This window comes from Tachyglossus aculeatus, chromosome 8 (assembly GCF_015852505.1).
Source record: "Tachyglossus aculeatus isolate mTacAcu1 chromosome 8, mTacAcu1.pri, whole genome shotgun sequence".
Taxonomy (NCBI): Eukaryota; Metazoa; Chordata; class Mammalia; order Monotremata; family Tachyglossidae; genus Tachyglossus; species Tachyglossus aculeatus.
The window spans coordinates 16,509,882-16,530,635 of record NC_052073.1 but is presented as its reverse complement, the minus strand read 5'-3'; positions in this window follow the sequence as shown (position 1 = coordinate 16,530,635).

The window sequence follows — 20,754 nt, the reverse complement described above, 5'->3', positions numbered from 1 at the left end:
TTGTAACTTGTCTTTTTATTAAACATAATTATTCTCGCATCTCCACAGATCTTGTCTGTTTAGGCTGCTTAAATTAGTGCTTTATATACCCTTTCCCTTTGAAATGATTATTAGTCACACTAGAACCTACAAGTTGCCACTTGCACTTACATCCTCATAGTGAAATTTTCTGTTTCTTAGTATTCCGTTGTAGTTATTGAAGTCCAAGATCAAGATATTGTAGTATCTGCAAGTTTCTTCCTGATTGTTTGCACCAAGGAGGAATTAGTCCATTAGAATAAGTCAAGTTTATGGATCATCTTTTCAACTAAATTCCTTTTCTCAGTGCTTTTCCCTGTGTATATTAGTGGGCTTTGAACACTGTATGGAAAGGAGAAGGAGAAAACCCTTCCGCATTTTAAATGGTGCCATTTTATAATAATAATAATAATGGTATTTGTTAAGCACTTACTATGTACAAAGCACTGGGGGGGATACAGGGTGATCAGGTTGTCCCACATGGGGCTCACAGTCTTAATCCCCATTTTACAGATGAAGTAACTGAGGCACAGAGAAGTTGTCACTTGCCCAAAGTCACACAGCTGATAAGTGGTGGAGCTGGGATTAGAACCCATGACCTCTGATTCTCAAACCCGTGCTCTTTCCACTGGGCATTAAGAGCAAACATGGAAACCAGCAGTAATTCTGCCACCATCCAGCCTTGACCTTGGAACATCTTTGTACATTCCAAGTAGTTACCCTTCTGGGATTTTTATCTAAGGTACATAGATTGAACCCCTTCTCAGGTATGGCAGAGGTTCATTGTGGTTTTGTCAAGTGAGGAGTTCCCAGAGGGATGCAGTTGGGCCACTTTACTGTTTCAGATACCAGTAAAGAAGGACTGGGATAGTTCCCTGGAACTATTCTAATCTCCCAAAATGGTGTGGTACGACTTTTGAGTTCTGGGATAGTTCCAGGAAACCTCATCAGTTCTCCCTGCATCTCACACCACGGGAGTACCCCCCCCCCCCCTCCAGGGTACCTTGCCCTTAATCTTCTAGGACACTTATCCCTCTGAATAGGTCCCTCAAAGACACTTGGATCATTGGTGCCCTTATCAGGGGGCTCAGTAGTTCTAGCCACTTCAGTGGAAATGCTATGTACTACCGTGGTCCAACAATTTTCATTTAAATTTGTGTTGATACATCTATCTTTGCATTTGGATTTAAATTTATTTTGTAATCCTTAAAGCTTTTTGTGTCTTTTCTCTTTTTCTCTTCTACATTTTTATAAAATTTTCCAAAAGAATGAGAGAGAAAATGATTGAGCAGGAGAAAGAAAAAAGAAAAGATAAGGAAGATGGGAAGAGGGAGAGGAACAAAACAGAAGAGTAAAATGAAAAGAGAAAACCAAAATCCAGCTGACTGGAAGGAGAAAGTCATAGCCCACATTTGACTTGAGGCTTTGCTATCAATCAGTGGTATTTATTGAGTGCTCGCTCTGTGCAGAGTACTGAACAATACAACAGAGTTGCTAGATATAAATCCTGTCCACAAAGAGCTCGGTGTCTGCAGGACGTGACAGACCTTAAAATAGATTAAGGATAGGGTATGGGAGAAGCAGTGTGACCTAGTGGATAGAGCATGGCCCTAGGAGTCAGAAGGACCTGCGTTGTAATCCTGTTTCCACCACTTGTCTGTTGTGTAACCAAGGCCAAATCACTTCAGTTCTCTATGCCTCTATTCCCTCATCTGTAAAATGGAGATTAAGAAAATGGGGATTGAGTCCCATGTGGGATAGGTTGGGATTGTCCAATCCAGTCTGCTTGTATCCACCCCAGTGCTTAGTACAGTGCCTGGCACATAGTAAGCACTTAAATACCAAAATGTATTATTATCAGTATTATTAGGCTCGGGTAAGTATCATAGTGCTTAAGAGGTACACAGTCAAGTGCATGGCTAACAGTGAGGGGAGGGTGGTTAGGGGAATAAAGAGCTTAGTCTGGGGTGGCCTCTTGGAGAATTTTTTTTTTGGAGGGTTTTTAAGATGGGAAGAGTGAGAGTGGTGGACTATCTGATATGATGGGAAGGAATTTCCAAGCCAGAGAGAGGACAGGCAAGAATGGACTGGAGATGGGAGAGACAGGTTGCAGGGAGGTCAGAGAGGAGGCTGATGTTGGAATCAAGTCAAGAAATGAATGCTTGAATCAGTGTTGTATCAATTTAGAAGGAGACAAAAGGGCAGATTCTAGAAGTGTTGTGATGGGAGAACTGACAGGATTTCATGACAGATTGAATGAGAGCGATGAGTCAAGGATAATACAAGGGTTATGGATTTACATGATAGGGAGGATGGGGATAGTGTTTTTAGGGTTTTTTTAGGAAAGTCCGTGGGAAAATGAGGAATCCTTTTTTGGTCACGTTAAGTTTGAAGTCTCAGCAGGACATCCAAGTGGAGATGTCCTGAATGTAGGATAAAATGCAAAACTGCAGAGAAGGGGAGAGGTCAGGGCTGGAGAATTAGATTTGGGAATCATTAGCATAGAGATGATAGTTGAAATTAGGCACCATTTTCCTCCTCTTCCACTTACACTCCCACCTGCTCCCCAACAACTACTCTGGTGCTTACAGATATTACTTCCCTCTAGATTGTAAGCTAATTTTAGGCAGGGAATTTGCCTGTTTACTGTTGTATTGTACTCTCTCAAGCTCTTAGTACAGTGCTCTGCAAACAGTAAGCACTCAATAAATACGATTGAATGAATATTACCAGGATTTATCTTCTTTCATGTGGAGGGTGGGAGGAATCCAGTCAAAATAGTATTTGGAGAATGGCAGGATCCCACATGTTCCCAGTTACAAATTTTGGATCAAAAGATATGTCACTCCATTGTTCACATGGCACCTTTTCATACCACAAAACTAAGGAAATTATCCTTGCCTGGTGAAGTTGAATGCCAAAAGGCTCTTAAGAGAAACCACACAACTTTGATATTTTTAATTATTTAAATGGTTTGGATTTTGTTTACGTTCTCTTTTTAGCAGTTGTGGGAAGTGTTAAAAACATGTTTTAATTTGCAGCTGGATCAAAAGAACTCCTTCGTCCTTCTCATTAACCCACCTGCCAACTTTATTCTCATGTAATTCTCACCCATTGCCCTGATCCTAACTCATGTCATAAACAAATGTCCTCTCACCCAATCACTTCTCACATCTCCTCCATTCTCACCTTCTTGTCACTGTCTTTTTCATGGGACTTTTAATCATCTTTTTCACCAGAGAAAGTTACCTTCATTCTCAGCCTCTTAGATTTCCTGGGTGGTTGTTCTGGTGATGTCCCTTATTTTCGGTTTTCCTACCCTTTTCAGCAATTCCAATTATTTTAATATCTTCCCCAACTCCCTAAACTCTGCCACTACCAGTCCCTCCCTTTGATATCTATGAACTGGCTACCGGTTCTTTCTCAGTAATGATGGGGATGAGATAGGGCAATAGTAAGCTTCAATTTTCTCAGTCAATTTTCACTCTCAGTAGGAGAAAGTGGTTTCTTGTCTGTGGTCACTACCTCCGTTTTCCCCTCTTGTTTTCCAAATTCCATAAATCAAACACTTCTCCCTATATGACTCTTTTTCTTCCTGATCAAATAGCAAGGAGGCTCTTATATTCCAAGGTCTTCTCCCATGTTGGGGAAGAACCTTTGTCCAGTTTGCAAAATCTCTATCCATTCTTATGATTTCACATAATCACAATAGTAACACTGTAAATGGCACAATTTTAAACTCATTGTACCTGGTTCATTTTAAAACAATAGACTGGGTGTAATTCATTTTTACATTTTATAAAGAAAGCAATCAATGTTTTATTAAACCCTTACAGTGTTGAGAGCACTGTACTAAGAACTTGGAAGAGTTCAATAGGCTTTGAAGGAAGGAAAGGGAAGGGAAGGAGGAGGTGGGATGGTGTGAAAGCGGCATTGGGGCACGAGAAGGAAAGAGCACGGGCTTGGGAGTCAGAGGATGTGGGTTCTAATCCTGGCTCTGCCACTCGTCTGCTGTGTGACTTTGGGCAAGCCCCTCCATTTCTCTGTGCCTGTTACCTCATCTGTAAAGTGGGCATTAAAACTGTGAGCCCTGTGTGGGACAACCGGATTAGATTACCTTGTATCTACCTGAGCAGTTAGAACAGTACTTGGCACATAGTAAGCACTTAACAAATTCCATTATTATTATTATCATCATCATTATTATTGTTATTATTAGTCATGATGCCTGCCTTCAAGGAGCTTATAATGTAGCAATTAAAAATAAATTATAGGGAAAGCAACAGAGCATAAGGATATGCATGTAAGTGTTGTGGAGTGGAGATGGATAAAGACTCTAGTGCATAGGCTATGCAGAAAGGAGGACAAATAATGTGAGGAAATAGTCAGGGAAGACTTCTTAGAGAAAAGACGATTTTAATAGGGCTTTGAAGATGGGGAGAGGAATGGTCCATATGATGTGGAAAGAGAGTTGCAGACCAGAGGGAAGATGTGAGTAAGGGGTCAGTGGTGAGACGGGCGAAACTGAGGTACATTGACATTAGAAGTGAAGTGTGCATATTGAGTAGTGTTAAGAGATTAATGAGGAAAAGTAGGAGAAAGATAGCTTATCAAGTGCCTTAAAGTAGATAGTAAGGAGTTTCTGTTTGATGCAGAGGTGGATGGGCAACCTACCATTTACCATTAGTGAAATATGTTGTATCAAATGAAATTAAATATTACATGAGTTCCAGAGAAAAGTAATCCAGTGGAGGATTTCTAAGATCCCATCAATGGGAAACATAGGCAGCAAGACAAGAATTGTCAAGAGAGGGGGATATTTTCCCTTGACAGAACTTCTAATTCATCTAGCAGTTTCCCATCTGAACTACATTTAAACAGTCCATTCAGATAGGGATCTCTGCTGTTTCTCCAGAGAGGGAGATCCTACAGTGTCCCTCAGTAACCATTGGCAGGGTAAGAAAGCCCTCGCTGACAGGAAGTTCTTCAATATTCTCTTATTCTATTCTGCTTAGAAATGCCAAACACGTGGATATCATCCTTCATATATTTGAAGGCAGTTAATTTATTTTTAATCTTTTCTTCTTAGGTCTAAATAGCTTTATTGTAGGTTTGAGAAGGAAAAATTGAAATTTTGCCACTAAAGAAATCCAGATATTTTGAGATTTAAGTGACATCTAAATTTAGAGCTCCTGTTGTTTAGATAAAAAGGGAATATAATTTATTCTTCTGATTTTTTTTCTACATAATGATAATCTCTTGGGCAAAAAGGAGACAGCTGAATTTTTTTCGTTTAATGTGGCTGGTTCATTTTAATGCCATGGGATAGAATATTTATCATACAATAAAACTTTATTTCAATGCTGCTCTGACACTGGAGGTCCTGAATTATCCCAACAGGCCAGATTCATAGACTGATAAGCCCTTTATATGACGTATTCAGCTAAAAGTAAAAAATTGCAATATTTTGTTCTTGTCTCTTCCTCTTTGTCTTGGGGACTCCGACGAGGAATCAGTACACAAAGATTCTAGTTCAACTTCATTACAAACCACAATGTCTCATGTATAAAGCAATCACCAACCCTAGAACCTCCCAAGATTTTGGGAAAGGGAAGTGAGTGATTATCAAATAACATATCTTTAAAAGATGTGAATTTACCCTAACACAATGGGACTCCTTGGAATGCTTCTCATTCTCTGCATTGTGGCATTTCACCTCTCCAATTTGTGAGTGACACTGGGTTTCTGGTAGGTGAGATCATTTTACCCTCTTTTCTAATGAGGGTACCAAGGGTCACCTTGTGGGGGAGAAAGTTCTCCAGTGTCAGGTGGGAGGAAGCCACCCTGAGGGACCGGCTAAATGAGCCAGACCACCTCTGGCCTTAGTGCAGCCCAAAATTCCAAACAGGAGATGGCTTTAAGAGAGCTGAATTAATCTACTCTCCCCACGCTTGTGAAATTTGTTTTCTAACTAGATCAGGCAAAAGTAAAAAATAGTTCCTGATTCCTGTAGTAATTTTCATTGAATACTATTAAATTATTAAATTTTGGATTTTAAAATGCAGTCCTGAATGCTGTAGAAGCACTTAGGATTAATTTCATTTATTTTTCAATGCTTATCTCATTCACCATCTAAAGGAAAAGGATGCTCAAGTTTGCTTACTAACTTTTTATCTCCAACCTGGCATTACTCCTCCTGGATATTCTAATAAGTGCCTTTGCATTGACACTTTAAGTTGGCTAGCTGGCTTCTGAGAGTTTATTCATCATTCTTTTAGATTTACTCCATATTGGAATACTGTCTTGTCCCTCAAAGCTTGATGATGTTGTCTTGCCAGCGGTGATGCCATATACATCTAAGAAATTAGGATTCTTCACCCTGAAATCTTGGTCATTCATTCATACAATCATTTATTGAGCGCTTACTGTGTGCATAGCACTGTACTGAGCACTTGGGAGAGTACACTCCAACAATAAACAAATTCCCTGCCTTCAACAAGCTTACAGTCTGAGACGGGGGTAGGGGGGGCGACGGGAGATCCTTTTTGCTATTCTTTGGACAAGCTACTGTCTCCAGCAAAAGTTAGTATATCTCATTCAGGTGAATGAATTTCTAAACTTCAGCACCTTGATTAACTCCATCAACATTTTGTCCATGTTCCTTTTAGTTTCAATTGGATAGGCCATTTACCTTTGCTTGCCTCTTGAACTTACCCTGAAGCACTGTTTCTTCTTCAGTTGATATCCTGATATGTCTGGATATCACCTTGTGCAGGATAAGCCACTGCAGGAGTGGCTGTATTTTTTATTATTATTGCATTTAAGTGCTTGCAGTGTGTCAAGCCTTGTATTAAGTGCTGGAGTAGATTCAAGTTAATCAGGTTGGACACAGTTCCTGTCTCCCATGGGGCTCACGTCCTGTATTTCAGAGGAGAACAGAGATTCGTTGCCTTGCTCTTGCAGAACTGTTTCTAGAGACAATTAGTAGCTGGAAATACTTTGAAACACTGGATAAAAATAACTACATAAATACAAAATAGGTTGTGGCCTCATAGAAGTGAGACATTTAGGGAGCCAAAGAAAGTTTTCCTTATCTCTCACTCACTTCTCTCAAAGATTGTTCAGTGAAGTCTAGAGTCAAGACTGCATTGAAAGTCAGTGTCCCTAGTCTCTGCAGTCTCCTGTGTAATCCTGACTTGTTGTGGACTTTAGAAAGTTAGTGTTTCTGTGCTCTATGCAATTGAGAAATTAATCACTTAATATCCCAGTGTCCTCAGCTGTAGAACTAGGTTAATACCTGAAAGGAGTGTTTTGAGAAGAAATGAGATAATTGATATGAAAATGCTTTCGTAAAAATAAGTCTCTAAATAAATTCAAGTGTTTTTTTTATATTTGAACATTTTCTTTATCCTAAGAATTCTCTTAAAAGCTGTGTTTGGAAAAATGTGCACCATAATCACTTTGTCATCCAATTTTATTCAGATAACTTTCTCTTCACCTCTTCACCTAAAAGTAATTCTGTTGTAAGGTGCTGATGGCTGAGAAAATACAGTTCATCTTAAGGATTTTCAAGGTTGCTCCCTCATACTTAGTGAAAATGAAAACCATAACTTAGTCTCCACAAAAAATGGACAAAAGCCCCTCCACATTCAGAGAAAGACAATTCTCCTGCACCTAAGATCAATGAACAGAGATCTGTGTGATAAGACTGTGTTGGGCTACTAAAAAGACAGAATGGGTTTTCACTATCAGTACCCAGATGAACATAGGCAACTCAAACTCATTCATTCATTCAGTCATATTTATTGAGCACTTAACTGTGTACAGAGCACTGTACTAAGCACTTGGGAAGTACAGGTTGGCAACATGTAAAGACGGTCCCTACCCAACAACGGGCTCACGGTCTAGAAGGGGGAGACAGACAACAAAACAAAACATGTAGACAGGTGTCAAAGTCATCAGAACAAATAGAATGAAAGCATACCTGACTTTAAAATAAAAAATAAAACAAAACATTGGGAACCAGAGATATTATTAAGACCTGGCAATCCCAGCTCCTTTTCCATTTCTCTCAGCCTCAAGTAGAAACAGCTTTAAAGCCCTAAAATCAGCTTTCTCTCTCATATTTATCCACAACACCTTGCCAGCCTTCTTTGGTGCCTTTAAAGTTCACCATCTCACTGTGTGCCTCATTCTCATCTTTCCTGCTGCCTACGTCTTGCTCATGCCCTCCTCCCTGCCGCCCCACAATTCATATTTTGCCGACCGCATTCTCCTATCTTCAAAACTCTTTTGAAATCCTAGCTCTAATCTCCCCATTTTATATCCGACAAATGCCTCATCAGCCCTTCTGTGCTACTTAAGCATTAAGCAGAGGTGTCTTTTGTCATTCACAGGGGATTGGATAGAAAAATACCTGTAACTGAGGTGAACCCACAGATACCATCTGCCTTCTACACCATGCAGCTACACTTAGAGCACTGGAAAGTGTATTCCACTCCTAATAGCCATCCAGCTTTCAGGGGGAGAGGGGAGGTGAAAAGCCAGCCACTGGAGATGCAGGGATGCAATTATTGGCCACCAGAAAGAAAACCAATAAGGAGCAACAACAAAAAAAAATGTGCATACTAAAGGACTTCTGTACTCATCACCCACCATACCACTTTAGTATGTATTTTACAGACTCTCTTACTTCATCCTATCTGACATTTAAGTGTCTATCTCCCCTGCTAAATTGTAAGCTCCGTGAGAGCAAGGATCATTTGTTTGAATTCTATTCTATTGATTTCTATTGCACTTTTCCAAGCACTTTGTATGGTGTTCTGCCCAAGGTAGGGGCTCAATTAAAGCTATTGATAGGTTTGAAAATACACAGTACTATTCCATGGTAAATTACAGATGGCTAGTCTTTGCAGCCATTCTGAATTCCTGGCTGCAGTTCAGAGTTGTTTGTAATTTCTTAAACTTTTAACCTTTTTTATCTTCCACACAGACAGTTAATCACAGAGGACAAATTTTAAAAGCATTCACAGAATGCAACCTCTAGTCTCTTATTCAAACATATGCTAAATCAATGACAACTGTTAACATCATTTTCAGAATCCCTTCTGACCTTGCTCTCAAATTACCTCCAATATCACAGTTTTATTGAGTCAAGACCCATAAATAGTTTCATTTTACAGACCCACAAATGTTTATTGAAATCCTCAGCCTCTTTTGAATTTTGTTTTCACTTATATAGAGGACTGACATTTAACTCATTGGTTAAAATCAACTAAAACTATTTTAAACTTTGCTTTTTCACAGTTAAGTCTCTTAGTTGCTACCCCTGTCACTTCCCGACCTTTTTCCAAGCTTCTTTTATTCACTCTGATTTCTGGCCTTCACTAAAGCTGAAGGACATTGAAACTGAAAGACTATCACTGAACTCAACAATAGAAGGAGGCGAAGAAACATGTGTGCAAAATTTACATTCTCCCTCCAGTCCAAAGACCAGTGGTAATGTGAAACTCTCCCGTTTGTACTGCTGCACTGTCAATCACTTCTAGAGGAAGTTTTTCCACCAGGCTATAAAAGTCCAAAATGCACTTATATGCCATGTTGTTATAATACTGGTACATATACAAAGAACCAAGGGCAAATTCTGCAGGCTCTCCCATCCCCCCTAATCAATTGTCACCTAGAAAATAGCTGAAAGCCAGTCACAACTGGCAACTCAGGCAGTTTATGTGTGTGTTTGTGTGTTTGTGCTGGGGAGGGGTGGGTGGTGGGATGGGGGTAAGGAGGGGCAGGTAGGAGTGTTTAAACAGTGCTATGCACCCAGTGGCTGGCTGGTTAATATTAGCTATATTTTGGCTAACATATACTGATAGAACTTATTTGGTGTACTACTATTTATTATAGCAACCCCTGTTTAGTGAACGCCTATATCATACTGCTGTGATACTGTCATCTTAGTCGTTTGTGAAGTGGTGTTTAATAAAATATCTTATCCACAGGGTACTCTGTAGGTGGTACCTAACATGACAAGAACACAAAAAAAACAAGTTTAGCCATGACCATTTCTTTATCTTACCTTGATGGATCTATTTTGAACAGGGGTTCTTTTAGAGTAAATGAAAGATAACAGGAGGGCAGGGCAAATCCTTCAATTTGACAATCCTATTCTGCATTCCCTTAAACTATATTGTTTATCTCCTAGAACTCTTTAAGTCTTTGAGGAAACCATTTCCTACTGGATATATTTTAAATAGTATTCTATACATCCCTTCTCCTTGAGTCTGTTGTAGAAAGTTTTTTTAAGAGTTTTGTTGTAGAAATGTCCATAACTGATTTTACATCTGTATTTTTCATTCTGAGCAAGCCATTATTTGTCTTTTTGTAAATTTAAATGTAAGCACATAGAGCATGTCCCAGAAGGTCAAAAGAAAAGTTCCTTGTATTTATTAAGCATCATCCCCATTGTTAAATATCCCAAATATTGAGCTTTCTGGTTGAAGGTCATAGTAGACCTGCTTAAATAGATATCCCCAAAATAGAATTGTATGTATAGTTATAGTGCATATTCAAAGTTGCTGGAATATTTCCATTTGCTAAAGGCTGGCATTTGAAAAGGTGGTAGAAATGCTACATTTAATAAAATTGTTGCAAAGTTGCTGTTGAGGATAATTTAAAGAAATTTAGGTATTAAGCGGTGACTCCTTGTGTAAAAATGTTCTGTATGCACAACTCTCATTGTTTTCACCTAATGAGGGTGGTTTTTTGTTTAGCTGCCCAAGAGTAAGCCTATGAGGAATTTCTTATCAGCGTTGGAATCTTTTTATGGGGAGAAAGGTCCAGTGTTGACATGAAACTAAAATAAAATGGCTGTTTTTACTCTGCATTACTTTCCTTTGGTGTGGATTAATGGACTTCCTAAGGTTTACAACTACATTAAATTTTGCTGCACACAGCAATTTCTTCAAGTTTTACAAGAAATACAAAATGTTTTTCTTTTAATTATGGGTAAGAGTCTGATTTTCTATGACAGTAAAAAGAAAAGTCTAATATAATGTTTGCTATTAGATGAAAGTATTCTGGGAAAATGTTTCCCGTGTTCTATTTGAGTAATGCTCTCATTTCTGGAAAATTCCTCTTGAAGTTTTATTCTCATTTTGCATGCATGCTGCTCATTATCTTTTTGAGAATCTCTTGCCCTGCATACTAATGCATGTTGAGGCAATTAACGTAAGGATTTAAAACTTGCTGTAGTGGTGGGTGGTTGGATGGTAGAGACTGATATTTTTGTTCAATTATATGGTCAGTTTGTCAGAGCTGTCTCAGTTATTACCACTTATTACATTAAACAAATTGACTACATTTGTTTAGACTCTGGGGCATCATCAGACCAAATTAATATTTGCTCATAGTCCTCAAAAGAGTCAAGAAGGTACATTGAAAAGTGAGAATGCTTGGGAGTGAGGGAAGAGACTGTATTGACAAAAGAATTATTCCTCTAGACTGTAAACACATTGTGGGCAGGGAATGTGTATACTAACTTTGTTATATTGTACTCTCCCAGGTGCTTAGTGCAGTGCTCTGCACACAGCAAGTGCTCAAATACAGTTGAATGATTGATCAAGTAATCCTATGGATAAAGAGAGCATAGTGTTAGCAAAACCTAATGGAAAGAACAAGGGACTAGAAGAAAAGCAATCAGGGTTCTGATACCAGGTTCCACAATTTGCCTGCTGTGTGACCTAGGGCAAGTCACTTAACTTCTCTGACCGTTGTTTCCTCATCAGAAGCAGTGTGGCTCAGTAGAGAGAGCCTGGGCCTGGGAAAGAGCCTGGGCTGGGTTTGAATCCCGGCCCCACCACTTGTCAGCTTTGTGACCTTGGTCAAGCCACTTAACTTCTCTGTGCCTCAGTTACCTCATCTGGAAAATGGGGATTAAGACTGGGAGCCCCACGTGGGGCAACCTGATCATTTTGTATCCCCCCCAGTGCTTAGAACAGTTCTTCGCACATAGTAAGTGTTTAACAAACACCATCATTATTATCTTTAGGAATAAAATACCTTTCTCCCTCCCTCTTAGAACAGGTTCCTAGTAAGGAACAGGAATTGTATCCAATCTGATTATCCTGAGTGCTCAGCACAGTGCTTGGAATATGGTATATGCTTAATAAACACCATCATATAATCTTTACATGAACTGATAGGGTTGTATGAGAACTAAAGAGTATAAAAATTCAGGGTTCACAACTACATTTATCAAGATAACTAACTTGCATATTTAAAATAGAAAAATTAAAAAATTAAATATGACTTCACTCAGGTAAGTGAGATAAATAGTAATTGTGTTGTATTGTACTCTCCCAAGTGCTTATTACAGTGCTCAGCACATACTAAGTGTTCAATAAATACCATTGATTAAAAAATCACCTGTTAGAAAAAGGATAAATAGAATGAAAATAAATGCCAACATTTTTAAATAAGACAGAATCAGCTGAAAGACATTGAAAATTTCACTGTTCAGATGGCATCAGTTAGAAGTTATCAAGAAAATCTATGGTCTAAAAGAAGGGATATGCAAAAATAAAAAAGCAATGATAAAAAATCGTACATTTAAAAAACTCCCTTTGTGGGCAAAGCTCTAAGCAAGAGACCTGAAGCTGCTATCTAGTATTGCAGTTTTTCATTTCCAATGACTTTTTAGAATACAAGAGAACTCCAAAGTGTAATTTGAAAATTCAACACATGTAGGGCGGATACAGAATGGAGACAATTGAATCAATCAATCGTATCGAGCGCTTACTGTGTGCAGGGCACTTGTACAAAGTCTTTGGGAGAGTACAATACACTGGGAAGTGTAAATGAGGCCAGTAAAAATGTCCAGGCTATCTTTGGCATACACTGAAGCAGATAAGTAACTTCCTTTCACCAGTTGATTGGAGAAATGGGTGACCAAAATTAAATGGTTGCCATTTCCATTAAAAACAGGTAGCTTCTGATTTAAGAAGATTACAATTCTGAAGGATCCTGGTACAATCACAGCAGCTGAGGTAGTGAGCAGAATGCTCGGTTTAGGAGGAAAAAAAGGCCAAATGGATTTTTCAACAAATAAGCAAGGAACTTCAAATGGCCAAATCCCTAGATGCTACCTGTTACTCCTGATTCCTGATGGCCTTTTTATTCCTTCAAATTCTATTTTCTAAAATTTTGTGAGTGAATTTGGAGCCTAATATGGGATCACATATTAATCTTCTTTTGACGTAGTGATATTAATCACCACGGCTGCCTTCAGAAGGTAGGCAAGAGAGGCAGGGAATGTGTCTGTTTATTGTTGTTTTGTACTCTCCAAAGCGTTTAGTACAGTGCTGTGAGCCCATTGTTGGATAGGGACTGTCTCTATCTGTTGCCAATTGTACTTTCCAAGTGATTAGTACAGTGCTCTGCACAGGGTAAGCACTCAATAAATACAGTTGAATGAATGAATGAAGTGCTCAATAAATGATTGAATGAATGAATGAGAGGAACCTGCCTGAAGGAGTCCATCAGAGGGGCAGCAACAGTGGAAAATTTGAAAGTGCTAGCCCACCCCTGCCCGAGATTGAAGAGTGTCTGTTTTGGCAGAGACATGCTAGAAAACACAATCCTCTGGAACAAGGGGAAGATTAAGAATCCTCCTGGAACAATATTCTAGGCTCTGGGTTTCAGACAGTGTTCCATATTACATCACCATGCTACTCTCATTGCCCAGTGTAAAACCTGCTGACTCGTGTGGGTCTTTAGTCTCCTTTGTCCCTCTCCTCCCAGGGAGAGGACAACCTGCCCTATTAATTACATTGTAAACCTAGCAAGACACAGGCCCAATCACAGAAATTTTTGATGGGAAAGAATAGCAATGATCAAGCAGAAACAATGTCTTTAACAAAATAGCCTCGGAACTTAAAATGGGAGAGTTTGAGGTAAAAATGTCTCGATGCTGAAATTCTGTGACCCAGACCGTGGCCTCAAAGAACTGCCTGCCATCTAAGAAATCCAGTCTCAACAGTGAAATTGCCCAGTCAGCCATTTGACTTGTGAGGAGGATGTATTGTGTGGTAACCATGCCATTTCCTGGGAACAAAGCCAGCAGTAGATACTTTTTAGATTTCCAACATTGAAATCGGGATGAAGGATCAAAAGAAGAGAAAAAGAGGTTAAGAAAATAAACCAATTTGGGGATATTGCCTCCAAAAATTCATCATAGCTAAGAGAACGTCTATTCAGAGGGCATGGAAAAGAAAACAATGAAACAAAATCAAAAAGCCTCTTAGTCTTGAGTGATGTAGAAGGTGCTTTCATCTTCAGCATTGTTCACAAGTGTGCCGTTACAGATTCAAGCTGCGGCTTCAGGTTCAAGCAGTTCCCAAACATTTTCCTTCTGAAAATGCCATACACTCAATCCATGGGAGAATAAAATGTACGAAAGTTGAATGGGGCATTTCCTAATATAGGCATGGGAAAAAGAACAGTCCCCACATACTCACTCTTCAGATTTCCCCTGCCAGCTGTCAATTCCTTTCCCCAAAGGATCTAAGAATAAATTATTTTCAGCAAGAAGATTCATTCATTGTAATAGACGTCATAGCCCTAGAACCCTAAAAAAAAAGTAATAATAATAATAATGGTATTAGTTAAGTGCTTACTATGTGCAAGCACTGTTCTAAGCACTGGGGGGTATACAAATTAATCAGATTGTCCCACGTAGGGCTCACAGTCTTAATTCCTATTTTACATATGAAGGAACTGAGGCACAGAGAAGTGAAGTGACTTGGCCAAGGTCACACAGCTGACAAGTGGCAGAGCCGGAATTAGGACCCATGACCTCTGACTCCCAAACCCAGGCTCTTGCCACTGAATCGCGCTGCTTCTCTTCTGTACAAACTGATAAGCTGATGGAACGATGACGACTGATAGTAGAGAATGGGTTGGTCTGCAGTCTGATACTTTACAATTTGGCAGCCTTAGTGATAAATCTTAAAATCTGTCCCAATTCCTGGAAGACTACATAGGAAAGACTATACCAGAACTGCAAGTATAGGCTCAGAGGATTATTGTTCATTTGGAAGAAGGCCTTGACATTCTCAGAAGACACTTCACAAATGCAAAATAATGATTATTATGTCTCAATGTCCTGAGAAGCAGCAGGGCCTAGTGGAAAGAGTGTAGGCCTGGAAATCAGAGATCTGGATTTTAATCCTGGCTTTGCTAATTCTTATTGTGTGACTTTGGGCAAGTCACTTACTTTCTCTGTGGTTCATCTGTAAAATGGGGATTAAATCAGCTTGGAGAAGTAGCATGGTTTAGTGGATAGTGCACCGGCCTGGGAGTCAGAAGGTCATGGGTTCTAATCCTGGCTCTGCCACTTATCTACTGTGTGACCTTGGACAACCCACTTCACTTCTCTGGGCCTCAGATACCTCACCTGTGAAATCGGAGTTGAAACTTTGAGCTGTGAAACATGGACTGCATCCAACCCAATTTGCTAGTATCCACCCCAGTGTTTAGAACAGTGCCTTGCACTTAGTAGGTGCTTAACAAATACCATAAAGTATAGATGGATTAAGTTTCAGGAAACCCTGAGTATCATTTGGTGGAGAAGCTGACTGGTATTATCCTTATTTTAGGCTATAGTTGGTATTATCCTTATTTTAGGCTATAGTTCATACCAAAATGTACCAAGTTACAGTGTTATTTGAGAAAAAGCCTTGATTCTTTGGGGGAAAGAACTGAGGATGACTATTTTCGACTCCTAAACTAGTTTTATCTATGGTAGTTTTGTGCTATGCTTACTGTGAATTGACCATATAGAATCCCCAGGAACAAGGTTTAATACTACTCTCCTTAATCAATGGTATTTAGCACTTACTGTATGCAGAGTAATTCCCTCCTTAATTCAGGGAAACAGTGTTCTCAATAAGCATATTAGCGGACAAAAAACACTTATGCGTCTTTCCCTTTGCTTTTGCTCTCCCTTTTTTCCTTTTCATCAGCTCTGTGGGTTGGTTCCAGAAAAAAGAATACTGCTGTGGGAACTGGGAGACTTGGGTTCTAGTCCTGGTTTTTCCTGTAGCTGGCAAACATGGGTGAAGATTACACATGTGTCTTGCAGTGTGCTTCACACCTTTCTGCTTACCTGCTTGTTGCTCTCTGTGCCTCAGTAGGAACACAACTTGCAAGGGAAGAGAGGAAATGGAGCTGCACAAACCCATTACTCTGTACTCAATTTCTCTGCACACGTTGCTGGTCAGTTAGGCTCAGGACCAAGCCTCTTCTGTCATTCCTAGTGAAAACTTCATCATCATCCTCTTTTTTAATTTTTTTCTTCCACTTTCCAAAGAGTAAATCAAGTTAAATGAGGAAGAAAGTGTCTGAGTTCCGCCCACTGGAACTCAGAGGGGATTTTTTAATGGTTTTTAAGTGCCTACTCTGTGCTAAGCACTGTACTATGCGCTAGAGTAGATACAAGCTTATCATGTTGGACACTGTCCATGTCCCACATCTTAATCCCCATTTTACAGGTGAGGTAACTGAGGCACAGAAAAGTTAAGTGAACTTGCCCAGCAGACATGTGGTAGAGCTGGGAATCGAACTCAGGACCCCTAAGTCCCAGACCCATGCTCCTTCCACTGGGCCACACTGCTTAGAGTTGCATAACTGATTTGAAGGAGCCCTCAGAGAAATAATGTAGAGTGGCCATGCCACCCATTTTGTAGTGTTAGTAAAAATTCTGGAGTAAAAATGGAGAACACCATTCATCCTCACTCCCATCATCATTTAAATCCTATTTCAAAAACTCTAATTCATGTGAAAATTCTATTCTTTTGTTTTCTGCAATTCTTTCCTAGTTGACCAAAAATATGCACAAATCATCCACATGGGTATTCTTTCTTTTAGATCATACATGTCGTTGAGAACAGGGTGCTTTTCTTCACCCATGGAACTAGCATCTTGCCTAGCGCAGTTCATTACACAAAAAGTTCTGAAAATTTTTTTTCCAATTTTCCCTTTCTTGTCCAAGAGGGCACAATTATAGATCCTCCCAAATATGGAGGAAAGGAGGCCCTCCCTTTGCTTATGCTTGGTTCGAAAAGGGAATCATTTCTGGGAGCTAGCTAGTGACATCTGCCACCACTGTAGCTCCTCTGCACTGCTCAGGAAGCACAGCTTCCTGAAGGAATTAGTTCCTAAAGTAAACACACCTACTGTGGCTGCATTCCCATCCAAATCTCCAAGAACTGTGAGCCATCCCCTGCCAAATTTACAAAGACTCTACCATTGTAGCTTTTGTAGGTATCCCCTGCCTAAGCTTGTTCCATTGAGCAGCAAAAACCATACAGCATCCCGACCAAAGCAGTAGTAATTCCTGGGATAGGTATTCTTGTCACCTCCAATTGGCTGATGATGGAGATTGTGGGAAAAGACTTCCCAGGTTCTTCTGGGATTCCTATTCCTGGGAAAATAGCACGTATGTAGGGAATTACAATGCCAGCCAGATTCTTTCATCTGATGTTCTTTGGGAAAAGCAAGACCCAGTCATCCCAATGAAAATTCTGCCCCTGGCCCTGCCCTTGAAGAGAGTGGTGTGGGGAAACAGACTTTTTCCCCACATGAACTCATACAAGCATGCCAAAGTTTGTTTTATGAGCATCCAGTGTCCCCCATGGGAGAGATCAATTTAGTGATTAATGAAAATAAAACATCTAAGGGATTTTTAACCTTCATTTTCAATAGGGAGCCTTTTAAATACAGGAAAGGACTATGGAAGTGAAGGTAACCTGTTAAAAGGGGTTCTTGGGATGAAACATAAGCTGATAGCTGAGTTGAACTGCGATTTCCTTTTCCCAGACAAGTTTTTCTAGACCTTTCATCATTTCATTCTCATTTATTTCTGGGAGTGTGGCTAATACAGCCTTTTAAAGCAATTTAGTCTTCAAAATTCGATTGGGAAACACAGTTAACTTCAGCAGGGAGCAGAGACAAATAATGGGAACTGAGTAGGTGTTAATTACCTAAGCTAGTTAGCATCAAGTTAAATTTTTCCCTTATGCTAGGAGCTGAGCTTCCCTGTGCTTTGGAATGCTGGTAGGTATAAGGTGAAAGCTTATTTCCTATTCCATGGGTCTCTTCAGTCTTTCAAATGGAGAACTGTAAAGCCACATAGACATTTGGAATTTTATCTAAGAATAAAGTCTTTTCATTGTACCTTCTTCTTATTTGGTAGGATTTTTTTTATCATCCTCAATACAATCTACATTTTTTATCATGACAGTAAATATAATAATTATGTGATTTTTTTTCCCTTTGGTAGCAGTGATAAAGAGAAGTTTTAGATTTTCATATATTTGCAAATCTGTGCACTGTAGGAAAATTATCCTTGTTCTCCTCTTGGTTTTAAGATGACTCTCCATATAATAATAAATAAATAATGTTGGCATTTATTAAGCGCTTACTATGTGCAAAGCACTGTTCTAAGCTCTGTGGAGGTTACAAGGTGATCAGGTTGTCCCACAGAGGGCTCACAGTCTTAATTTCCATTTTACAGATGAGGTAACTGAAGCATAGAGAAGTTAAGCGACTTGCCCAAAGCATATGATATGTACATGTTGAAAGGTTATTAAAAATTTTCCTAGTGGTGCAGAAATGACTTACTAAACGTGGTTACCTAGAAGTCTTACCTCCCCTGGAAAGAGTGAAAGTCTTAGTGCATAAATCAGAATGTCAAATCGTGGATCTGGGCTTTCTTTGACCAATATTTTTCACTGTCAGAGTGGAATATATGGAGACTAACATTTCCTGATGTCTCACACTGAACTCTGATGCTCTCTAAGCATATCCATCCTCTCTATATATTTATTCAGGAGGCACAGCACAATCAAAGGAGATGATTAGTAACCTCCATCAAAGAAAACCTATTTTGAATATCCTGATTTTAGTCCATTTGTAATATTATTTGATAAGAATGCAAAAAATCATTTCTTTTATTGAATATGGATAATAAGAAATGTAGCAGAGATAATAATGTGGAAAGTTATGTAAGATTTAAAATAACTCTGAGATAACATAAAGAGGTAATTTACAGGTCAGATCTGCAAAAGGGAAACCTAAAGGCAACCTGAAAGCATTTCTCTGATTTCGTTTATGCTTTAATAGTGCTAGTGATATTTGATTAATAAAAGGAAATTTGTGGCTAATATTTTGGGAAGTAATGTGACCTAGGGAAAGGGCATGGGTCTGGGATTCAGGAAACCTGGGACCTGTCCCCCTCTCCTCCCCCCCGCATCTTACCTCCTTCCCTTCCCCACAGCACCTGTATATATGTATATATGTTTGTACAGATTTATTACTCTATTTATTTATTTATTTTACTTGTACATATCTATTCTATTTATTTTATTTTGTTAGTATGTTTGGTTTTGTTCTCTGTCTCCCCCTTCTAGACTGTGAGCCCACTGTTGGGTAGGGACTGTCTCTATATGTTGCCAACTTGTACTTCCCAAGCGCTTAGTACAGTGCTCTGCACACAGTAAGCGCTCAATAAATACGATTGATTGATTGATTGATCTAGTCCCAGTTCTGCCACTGGTCTGCTGTTTGCAACACTGGGCCACTCAGTTAACTTCTCTGAGCCTGTGAAGCAGTTTATTATGTGCCCAGGCACTAAACTAAACACCATGATAGATACAAAATAATCAGGTTGGACACAATCCATGCCCCTCATGGGGCTTACAGTATTAATCACCATTTTACAGAGGAAGTTACTTAGGCATAGAGAAATTAAGTGACTTGCCCAAGATCACACAGACATGTGGCAGAGCTGGGATTAGAACCCAGGTCCTCTGATTCCCAGGCCCGTGCTCTTTCCATTAGGCCATACTGCTCTCAGATTCTGAGCCCTGAGGGGGATTGGGACTGTCTGATCTGTTTATTCTTTATCTATCCCAGTGCTTTAGAACATAGGAGGTACTTCATAAAATCTTATTTTGATTATTATCGTTATTGTCATAAATCAGTTCAGAAGGATTTAAAAAAATCACTGAACTGTGATAGTAGTTTTGGCTGCTGTGCTCTCTTCTCACTCAACCAACAACCTGAGGAAATTCTAGGAACTTTTCTGAAGTAAATTAGAGCTGCAGGGTAGTTGTGGGGACAGGGCTGGGATATAGGAAATGTCTAAAATGTAACCTGCAGTGTATCCTTCATTACTCTATACAACGTGGTTTAGTGGATAGAGCATGGGAGTCACAAGGACTTGGGTTCTAATCCTGGCTTTGCCACATGTCTGCTGTGTGACCTTGGGCAAATCACTTCACTTCTCTGTGTATTTTATCTCATCTGTAAAATGAGGATAACAGCATGAACCCCATGTGGGACTGGGACTGTGTCCAACCTGATTAACTTGTATTTACCCCAGTGCTTAGAACAGTGTTTGACACTTGGTAAAAGCTTAACAAGTGCCATTATTATTACTATCATTATTATTATTATTATTACTATTATTACCATGTTTGAGTATGATGCCTCCTATTGTGAGGCTTACCAAAAAATGTGTGTTTACTTGAAAATGTCAGTGCAGAACTGATAGAATGATAGTCCCAACCAATCCATGAACACAAATGTTGGCCTTTGTGTGGTAATGTATTCCATGGTCAACCAATTATCAGGTCTATTAAGCCAATCATGGAGAATAGAAGGTTTGATGGTCCAGTG